Here is an 11,424-nt window from a genome sequence, read left to right as displayed (position 1 = left end):
TACGCATGTGAAACATCAGATTCAGGATGTGTGAAGAGGTCACTTTGGGATATGCAAATGTGCTTGGAGCAAAGCAGTATTTTAGGAATTTCATGGAGCAAATGTATCACAAACTCTGACGTGTGCCAGCTAAGACTGAGCTGCTCAAATCGAACAGTAGTAACACTAAGATGTAAAAGCGCTCCTTTATAAGTACAATTCCTGCATTCAAAATCTTATTAAGGTAGCAGTACAAAAGTATTATCAGCATTAAAAGTATGCGTTCTGCAAAAACTTGTGACTGATGTATTACTTACTGTTGTACCCTGTTCAAATGCAGCTAGTTTTAATTACTTGATGAACAGGGTCACCAAAGGGTCACAACATAAACTCGTGGGGCCATGAGATGATTAACTGGAGGGAAAAGATAAGAAGACAATCCTCTGCTACACAAATGTGTATTCATATTTAGATGCGAATATTTGCTTATTAAATATTTTGGATAATTGTGCTTTTTGGGGGCTTCAAACAGCTCATTAAATGAAACCATCCGAGAGGTTTAGAGGGGAAAATCAGTCTTTGGTGGAACTGCTAACAACTCGTAAACATCTGAAAATATGACATGGGGCCCCAAGTAGGACCTTTTAATCAGTTTGAAGCAAAAAAAAAAAAAGGTTGGGAGCCACTGGTTTAATCTTTAATAATTGATGGTATGTAACAAACTTGGGCTTTTTTATGTTAAATTTTAATTTGCATTTTCTTGAAATGCAAACTCAGAGTTCGTTGACTGACCAAACAGTTGTTCGGTTTCAAATAACACTCCATTAAAATTGTGTCTTCCCTGTCAGGTGTCAAATACTCAGCCGCTGAAGGTCTGAAGTTTGATGGCTGTGCTTGTTTGCAGTTTTGTCTTTCACAGCAGCTTTGTGAAGACTCACTCCAGGACAGACATGGACAAAGAAAATGCAGACAGAGCAGCAAATTGAGAGATTTAGAGCACATACATTCTCCGTCAGTCAGCAGTAAACTTTGTGGAGGACAGTGACTTTTTAAAGAAATGATGAATGAACAATATAATAAGGTGACTGGGATAAACTAAAAAAAACAATTAAATCTGAGGCGTTGGGCTGGAACAGTGGGGTTAATGTTGCCACTGGCTCATTCGGGGACTAAGGGAGTCACTGTCTGGGATTTCTTTTCTGGAACACCCCAGAAGAACAGGACACCAATTTAGATCCAAATAAACTGTAAATATCTCTCTGGATGTCAGTGCTATGGCAGCAAGCTGCTCACAGCTGCTATCGTGTATTTCTATTTGATATCTTCTCTTTGCCTCCTCCATTCTCTGACTGCTTGTAAAGTCAGACGCTAAGCATTATATTATATACATTTAAACTGTTCATACAGTGCACAAACGTCTAACTCATAAATGTTAGAGAGTGCTGTTAATGTGTGCTCTAGGCTGGATAGGGGAGGGCTGAGGGGTCAAGCGGCAGAAGCTAAAAAGGAAATTTGGGACAGAGCCCCATGTTAATGTGTAATTGCTTTGAGCCTGTGGATCTTCGGCTAACAGAGCCCATTCATAGCCAGGCCCCGGCACCACTGACCTACTTACATATGAATCAGATAGCGGACAGAGAACGAGATAGTGTTACAACACAGGGACTGTCATATTGGGATATTAATTAACAGGCTTTTCCGCTCTAATGGACTTGCTTGGAGTGGCTATAGTTCAAGATGTTGGTTTTCTAATGTGATTAAGGCTGACCACCCAAGCATTACACATGGCTGCATCTCTCCAGTATCACTGTTGTGTTGGTGCACAGCTGTGTTAAGCTTAGTTTTATAGCCTCATCATCATCGCTTTAAACTATAGATCAAAACCAAAGACTTTTAACAAAACACAGCACACTTTTGTCTCCATTCTTTGACCCAGACAAAAATGGCATTTGATGGTAAGCAGCTATCATGTCTGGCTTCCATTTTAATTTGGATCAAGGAAGGAGTGACAATGCACCTCGTGAAGCTGATTGTAATTTCACACAGATGACGGATGTAAGGATGTCAGCCATCTCCTTTTGTCAGCTATAATTGGCCGGGATGCATCTAATCACACCGACCGAGGACAAATGCGTTTGGTCCAAGAGCCAAGCAGCTCCTTTTGATATTTTTTATTAGCAAAGACCAAATGAAATCAGCAAAAACGTTTCAGCCTCAAGCCATCTTTAGTGTGCTGTACTATCTTAGCAGTTGTATTTGTATGATTGACTCCACTCACCATCTCACAGTACAGCTGCAGGCCGTCAGTGATTAGCTGATCCGATCCGCAACCTCAGACAAAATCCAGAGTCCAAGTCAACACCTCCACCACAACCAAAATCTAAGTCCAATTTAAGTTCATCGTCTTAGTTTAGCATGTTGGCATCCTTACATTTGCTGTTTAGCACTACACACAAAGCACAACTGAGGATGATGGGAATGCCATTTGCTTTGCTGATGCCACATTTCATGGGAATCATTCTAAAAGTTGTTGAGACTCCAAAGCTGCAGTCACCAAATATGAAAATTGTCAGCCTCCTGGTGGTGCCAAAGGAAAAGTCAGAGGTTCACCAAAGCCTTTACGATTGATTCTTTGGCAACCAAAGTTCCTGGTGATTAATAACAGTTGTTGCCATCCTAGAACCATCTCCCTGGGGAATTTCCCTTATTGTTACGTATAAAGTCAGTTTATTCTTTTTTGCTGAAACTTCCAAAAAACGAATGACATGACCTCAGTGTGCTAAATAACTGTGACGGTCGTGAATTATATTGCTATGTGGTCGGCGGTCTTTAGAGCATTGATGCTTCTCTCAGACCTTCTCTAAGTTTTGCCAGAACCCCAACTCTACGTCAGCTAAGTTATTTAGCATGACACTGTCTAAACCTTAATCCGGTCAATTATAAAAAGGTATATACTGTATGTGTAGCAGATGTATGGTTGATGTAGTAGTATGTATTGGTGCATACATCAGATTTCAGCCATATTAATTGCAACTACTCCAAAGTCAATAGTATACTTGTACCAGGAATTAAGGTGAGAATCTGTGGAGTCAAAGGAAATGCTTTTTGCAGCACTGGATTAGGGACGGCTTTTATTATTATAGGTATGTCCTCAAAAGCATAGTAAGTTTTGTCAAAGGCTGCACACCCACACAAGCGTTTCAGTTAATGTGGCTGATTAGACCCTTATTCAGACTGACACTGGGTGAACACATGCCTGGTGTTGATTGAGGACAGAAAACTCCAAGGAGTTAAAGATAAACACATTTTACTGTTATTAAATTAAGGTGCAACTAAACTGCCAGGAGATTTGGTCAGATTTCAATCAAGCGCATGCTCACACACTGCAGAGAGGTCTAATCGGCTCAGTGACAACACCTGTGTGGGTGAGCAGAGGCTTCAAATGAGCCGCCACCGTCTTCAGAATTTTAGTTGTTTTTGTAAATGCTTACTCATTAGCTTCCCTCAAACATCACTGAGTTTCTGTGTCTGTTAAGTCTGTTCTGTCGTTCTACAACCATGCATTTATTCAGCTTTAAGCAGCGGGACATGTTGAACAAATGAAATAAATTGCATGCTATGGTCTGATTTTAACACTATGATTAATAAGATAATGATCATAAGATAAGCCCGTCCTTTGAGAGGCGGTAAAAGCAGAGATAAGAGCAGACGGGAGAGGATTGGAGGGAAACTGGAAGACAAAAAAGGAGAGCAATGATGGGGAAGTGAGGGAGATGTTTGATGTGTAAATACACCACACACAGCCGGTGATGTTTTCCCTGCAGAAATGCAGGTAAATAACGCATGAGTTTGGTCCATATTTAGAATGATATTCAAATAAGTGTCAGCAGATATCATTAGCATCCGGTGAATGAATTAGTCCCGTCGTCCTGCGCATCTCCTTTGTTCCTCTCAGCTATTGTCATGTGGGATGCAAACATCTGGGATGCCGTTATATTCAATTCCTCACAAGATGTGAGGTTTTCATTGCTCAGATGTCTCCAAAATTAAAATAAAAGAATAAAAATAAAGTAAAAAATTAAAAACATTAAAGTTTGCCAGAATGAACATAAACAGCATATTTTAGATTAGACTGTGTCAGTGTAGGTGGATGAGAACTTAAAATGTGCTTTAAGGAATAATTCGTGGCTCTTAATTTACGTGATGAATTCTGTGCCAAAAAGGAATAGCTGGCAATATGACTTTGAACCTTCTCTCAGCAGGGGAAGCTTTGTCCCACTCATGTAAAACTTAGTGCTTGATTTAATTAGATCATCTTGTTTCACGGCCAGAAGGAAGAGCATATGGTCCTGCACTTTTTTTCTCCCCCACTTCAGTCATACAGTAGCTCTGTTCTATTTTCAGGATCCCAGAGTATCAGCTTTGAAGCTGCGGGCCTCTCCTCCACACTTTGGTGGTCTCCTGTAGAGAGACAGGGTCAAAGAGACCTGTGTGGTACAGGACCCATTCAGCAGCCAAGGACGGGCCCAAATTAACAGCATTAATTACTTCTCCTAGACGCAGTGTGAGTGCAGCTTTTTCCTTTGATGTCATTCAAGAGAGACAAACAAGGACGAAGTAAATTATTCACTTGTCGGCTCTGCTATTGTGTGCTAAAATTATTTTGCAGCCTTAAACACCTCTGCCCTAAAACTGTTATTTTTCCATTTGCGTGAGCATTGTGTTGCATTTCTCGGTATAAAAACATTGAGAACAATTGTGCCCAAATACTAAAATTCTGTCTTCTGACTACATGAGAGTGCATGATACAGTCTCATGTGATCATCTGCCAGCAGGCTTTTGCTTTAATTTGAAGCCTGTGAAAAAGTCGGCTTCAAGTCTTTTGTCTTTCTCTCAACATTTATTTAGGAATAAATAAGCAACAGTTGAAGTTAAAGTTTGGGGAAAACCATACCAACTTTTTCCTGCTGAGTCCCACCCACTTTTAACCAGAAAAACAAGAGCAAAGCCACAATTATAAAAATTATAAAAAGAAAAGAATTCACAGAGGACTCCATTGCTCATAGTAAGATAATTTGGAAAATTGGTTTTCAGGATCTTTAAGTTTCCCTCATCCAATAAAACTACTATAAAACTTCACTCAAGCTTTTACACCAGCAAAGCTTAATGTGTATTTATGGCAGATTCTTCGCCGGGATCCACTCTTTAGTGCACAGACAGAAATGCTTGATGGTGAAGTGGCAGGAAAACATGCAGGTCTTTCATGGTTTGACATTTGGAGGTAAAAAAAAGAACAAAAGCAAACTTCATATACTGAAGAAGGCTTACAAGGCTGATGAACACAGAAACCAATATTGTTTTCTGTCAGATTCAATAGGGATTTTTTACATGTGGCTCTGCTAGCTGTAAAAAAAAAAAACAAGTTCTCATGGAGACTGTTGCGTCTTCCTCTCCTCTCATCACAGGTGGAGTAAATCTTTGCTGATGAATGCACTGATTAATCACAGGTGGGGAAGAAAGGGGGAGTTGTTAATGGATTTAGGAGAGGTGCAAAGCAGACCTGGACAGTGTTGACATTGTGGAGTTGTCTAACCTGCAAGTGTGCGCTGGGATGTGAGGTTGTGTTAGTAGCTCAAGGATTCAGCCTGTTGTAGACACCGTTTGAACAAACATTTTAGAGTCATTCTTTCTTTTAGAGGTCCATTATTTTAGCTCATAATTGTATAGAATGACATGCAATGGATGATATTTTCAAATGCGGATATAAAAGGAATTTTTATATTGTTAAGAATATGCATGACTAAGTAACCATTATTCGAAAATATTTACAATATGCATGCTACTTGTTCAGTTTCCTCAAAGGTCTAGACATTCTGTAGGTAGATAAATGTCTAAGTAGCATCTAGTGCATGCCATTTATTAGCCATTTTCAACAATGTGAGGAAAGATATTGTTAGGAATATATCAGTCTGATTCAGTCATCAGTTTTTCCTAATTTCCTTGGGTGGGAGACCACCTTTCTCAGTTCCCCATCCGCATATGTCTAACAGATTCAAATGAATCAGGTGATAAAATTTGAGTGCAGGGCACTCAGCTGAATATTTCATGATGCTGGCAAAAGCTATCGACAGCAAAATCTCACATTCCTCTCCTGTGCTTTTATTTGCTATTAAATCACTTGTGAAATGACAAGATAGAATCCAGGCTTGGTCATTTTCAGATGCAAATTCAGCCACAATAACATATGCATGAATTAGCATAGAGATGCATATATGTACACACTCATTACAAACACTGGCTTTATATGTCATAATACCATTGATGTGTCCTATATATCAGAATACAGGAAGCAGACCAAGGCCCTGCTCTGTGGCTCTCTGCAGTCTGAGACGCTGACCCTAATAGCCACTAAAATAGTAACTGGTTGGTTCCTTGGACTAGCCTTGACCACGTTCAGTGTGTGTGATATTTCAGTCTGTGTCATACAAATGGCCATTTACATGATTTGTAATCCCATCACGACAGCATGGGATTTGTCATTGCACTTGTGTGTGTGTATGTGGCAGTTGAAGTTCCTATGTTAAAAATCACCTCAAGGTGTTATTTTTGCACCAATTCTTGCAGTTTGTACCTCCAAACTGAGTGTGATATCCTCCTCTTTTTTAGGTGTTTAAATTTTGAAAAATGTCAGGGAACCATCTTGCCCAAACTTGATTTTGTATTGATTAGAGTTGCCTGGAATCATCCACCTCAACTGCATCCTGCCAAGTTGAAAAAAGGGAAAATTAAATTATGAAAGTGTGAATGTACCACCTGAGGTCACAGCGCACTGAGGTAATTCATCACTGTCATTTCAACATCAACACCTTTCCAGCAGGTCAAAAAGCTTCCTCTGATTAAACATCAAGTGGAGACAGTGATGCCAAGGAGAATCAAACCAGTGAAGCATCTTTGGCCTGCAGGAGACAGATCTCCGGCTAATCCTATGAGAAACATTTAATTATAATGAGGTTATGCTGCTCACAACATTGCAACATCATTTATCTGAGTGTTTTTTTTCATCAATAATACAATAGTGTAACCTCAAGAGACAGATGTGTTTTTGTCATTGTTTACCTTTTATAATATGATACAGTTCAATACAAAAACGCCACAAACAGTGGACTCAACTGTGACAGTTAAGTTGAATGAGCACCTCTGTCTCAACAAAAATGGATCATTATGCTTTGCAAAGCTAATACTTATTGTGGCCAGGGCTATTACATTGAAGTGTATTTGATAACTGTGTCAATGCCATAACATGCAAATTGAGTTCAGTGTATAACATTACAAAATCCAAATTCTAAGCACAGTAAATTAACGTTTTTTTAAATCCATTTTAATCCATCCATCCATCCATGCATTTGATGACACAGTTTGAATAATAATAATAATAATAATAATGATAATAAGCAGGAAAAAGATTAGTTCCTGTGAATGTACACCAAGACTAGCAGGGCTAAATGAAGGCATGTCATGTTATTTTTTTCCCACCACAATAATTTTGAATGGAATATAAAGTTTTGCAACATGTGTGTTTCCATTCAATGTGACAGAATTCCATTGCCCTGCAATGGACAGATATGTTATGGCAGACATTTTGGCTTTGACTTTGTAACTTTAATAATGGATGTATTGTTTGTTTGTTTTTTAAAGCAAGCGTATTGAGGGCACAAGGGAGAGCTGTTTCAAGTGTGAAGTTGGTTGCTGCAATACTGGAGAAACACCATATTTGGTGACCCATCAGACCTGCAGTGTTGGTTAGGTTGGTTAGGTTTAGGCATAAGCTGATGAGGAGGTCTCGATCGGGTGCTGCACTAGTTATTCTTAAGTGAAATAGATTTTCAACATGCAATCTCTGTTCTTGTGATCCATGTATGGAAATTCTAAATTTCCCCATCGTGGGACTAATAAAGGAATATCTTATTTTATCTTAAATAATATCAGTGAGCCACTGGGCTGATTGGTGAGACTGAACCACGTCAGGCTTGTGCTATTTGCCTTCCAGAGCCAGACTACTTGGGAGAATAATTCATCTAATGATATTAAGATGACACTGCTCGCTGCTGTCATCACTCTTCTCCCCTGGTACCAGCTGAAGCCCAGACCGCTGGTTCTCTCCATAATTACACACACAGTCCATCATCCATGAAGCACATATATACAGTATTTCTTCACAAAGGAGGACAACTGTATGAATTTCTTCCCCTCAACTGTCCTGCATCTCCCAACTGGTTTCCCTCTTTCTCTCACTTACCCTCACTCTGTCCTACAGTGCCTACAAAATCTCAAAATGTCTGCAAAAGAGTGAATTTATTGAACACATTTGGTTTCATATTATTTTGCAAGTAAGAGAGTAAGCATCTAAACGATGTGGCAAATAAGAGAATAAGGCATAAATGGTCCTCAAAATAAAGACAACCTCGTTTTAGTCTCAAACTGTTGTGTGTTGGAGCCTGAGAACGTCTCTACCTGTTGTGCCACAGCAGCACAGCTCTGATCACCCTTGATTCTGTCAAAGATACAGTTTAAGGGCTGACTTCACATTACTTTTGTCTGTGCCAGGTGCCCTTAACTGTTACCTAAAATGACAGCTGGATTAGGAAATGCCAAGCACATGCCGTTAGAAGTACAACAAAGATGTTTCATCATCAAAACCCATCTGGATCAAATAAACTTGGGTAATACATCTTTAATGGCGCCTAGGCAGGCATCAGGAAGCATTAACTTTTTAAGGAATAATCCACCCTCAGGTACTCTTACACTGTTAGTTATCATCAATCTGTGATACCCCTGTGATGAGTGTTTGTCGGGTGCTTCGATGGTGCACCTACTTACTTACCTCCTTTGACTTCTGTTTTAGTTTGTGATTTCCTGTACCCCTGAAAGGCTTTCAACAAACTCCAGAGAAGAAAAAGGTGGGAATAAGAGCATAAAACTATAGAAAGCTTGCCAATTAGCACATGCTCATTGGTGCTTCTCTATCAATGATGTCATTCCTGTCCTGCACATATTCCTATTACATTATGGTCTATTGTGGCTACTGCGAGTGAAGAAATAGTATATTTCCCACTTCTTCTTGTATGGTGTGACGTTCCTCCCACTGTGCTGGAGGCTGTCCTGGCAACTTCAGCAGGCAAACTGGCTGATGTGATCAGTCGTCTCTCCCTTCCTACAGCTGCCATCCACCCTGAATCACTGTTTTTTGGTTTTGTTTGACTTGTTTTAATAAATTACTCCTCTTTTTATGTAAAACCTCTTGCGTGGGCTTCCTACTTGTCACATCCCCTGAGCCAGGCTGTGACATATGGTTATTGAGTATTGCACCCATCCATTTTCAAATGCTTACCAGAGTCCATGTCACAGTGGGAGCAGGCAACGAAGCACAACCCAGACGTCTTTCTCCCTGGCGCCATCCTCCAATTCCCCTGGAGGGTGGCATCAGATGTTACCAAGTCTGGGAAACCTCCTCTAAAGGAAGGCATCCAGGAAGCATCCTCATCAGTTGTCTGAACCACCTCAACTTCACTCTTTTGATGTGAAAGAGTTGCACTCCTACTTCGACAAGACACTCTGCTGAGGAAGCTCATTTCAGTCACTTGTATCCACAATCGCATCCTTTTGTTCCCTACCCAAAGCTCTGCCTATTGATCTCATGCTCTCTTGTAAATAAGACCCTGAGATATTTGAACACCTCCCCCAGGAGCAGCCTACTGCTAACCAAGAGTTAGCAGTTCAGATTTTCAGTATTTTCCGGAGTATTTACAGCGTCAGACTTGGAGTTGTTGACTCTCATCCCAAATGCGTCACAAGCTCTCCCAAAGTGCTGGAGGTCACAGGTCGATGAAGCCAGAAGAACCACATTACCTGGAGAGGATGACGCAATCTCCTCTGATCCCATGCCAGACAGTCCCGCCCCCCAATGTCCTTTGACATTCTGTCCATAAAAATTACAGCTAGGTGGAATAGGTGACAAGGAACAACCCTCGTCAAGCTCAACACCCACTAAGAACATGCTTGAGGATACACACACAACTGTTGATTATTGTAGAGGCTAAATCATGAGCATTCAAACGTTTTCTCGAAAAATCTTAATTTAACACCTTTATCATCTTGGTTTTATGCTTTTATGCTATATTTCTAAAGGTGGTAAAGGTTGTGCATGTACACACTAGACAGAGAGAAGACAGAACGGGGATTATTAGGTGTTCACCGGCGTCTCAATTTTACACCAGGCCCTCTAGCAGGTTAGCTCGTTGTGTGTCATGATGTGATGCCATGTTTTGTACATTCACTCAGTCATCAACGGGAATATGACAAATCTGGTGTCAAACGACAACATGGGCCCAGATATACAAGGCACGTAGTCAACAACAGCACACGTGCCGTTTAACATGATTTGTTATGTTCATCAAGGCAACGGTATGTTGTGACAAGCTGTTCCATGTACTTTTTAAAACAATATGAGCCTATGACAGCAGGTAAGGCCCACCTGCAACACACAATAGCGTTTCATTGTGGTAAATAAAGTATGGGTTTAACATTTTTACAGCTATCAAAAATGATAAGAAACGCCTGTGATATAATTTGAGTTGATTTAAGTTAATTCTTCGTTTAGATGTCAGATGTATTGAGTTTAGAGGGAAATAAGATAAAAGCGCCTCAAAAAAGTCAGATTCTTCAATTCATTTCTTTGCACTAAAGTGATTTAGTTCCATTTTCATTCCTTTTTCAGTTCAATCTCCTGCTCTCATGGTAAATCTACCAGTAGATGCAACCTTCTTAATCTGGCTTTATTAATTAAGGTACAACTCTCTTACAAATGATTACTTTTCTATGTTCTATACTTTTTCCTCTCTCCGACTCACACACATGCGCTTCCACAATTTCCAGTCTCAGTGAATGCATTTATTCCATAAACGATAAATCAAGAAGATAGATTTCTCTCCCTTCCTTTCCTTCTTGTTTTTTTCCTCTTTTTTCTTTTTCTTTTGGGGAACCTGCATTTTGTCCCCAAAAGGTATGTTCCTCTCACAACGTGAGTGTGTAAACACATTCCCCACAATATGAGTAATACCTGCTGCAGACACACACACACAAACATAACTATTCACTTTTCGGAGTGCAACTTCTTTATAAAATGAAAGAGGGAAAGTCTCATGAGCATATGCTTCTCCTTCACTGATTACAGCGGTAAACATTAAATTAGGAATTCAGTCGACCACTCATTTGTCAAAATGGCAGACTGTCACCAAAACCCAGACACTTCTCCATGCATCTCTCTACTCCTGTTTGCCAATTGTTGTTGTCACTAACTGTTCATTTCAGGCGCTTTTCAGAGAAGGGTGCAGCCGTGCCTGTCTGACATGTAGATGCTACTGAGTGCCTGAACAGGTGTGCAGCTGG

The sequence above is a fragment of the Pempheris klunzingeri genome, chromosome 19 (genome assembly GCF_042242105.1).
Source record: "Pempheris klunzingeri isolate RE-2024b chromosome 19, fPemKlu1.hap1, whole genome shotgun sequence".
Classification (NCBI taxonomy): Eukaryota; Metazoa; Chordata; class Actinopteri; order Acropomatiformes; family Pempheridae; genus Pempheris; species Pempheris klunzingeri.
The sequence above is the reverse complement of the archived record's forward strand: the minus strand, read 5'-3'. Positions refer to the sequence as shown.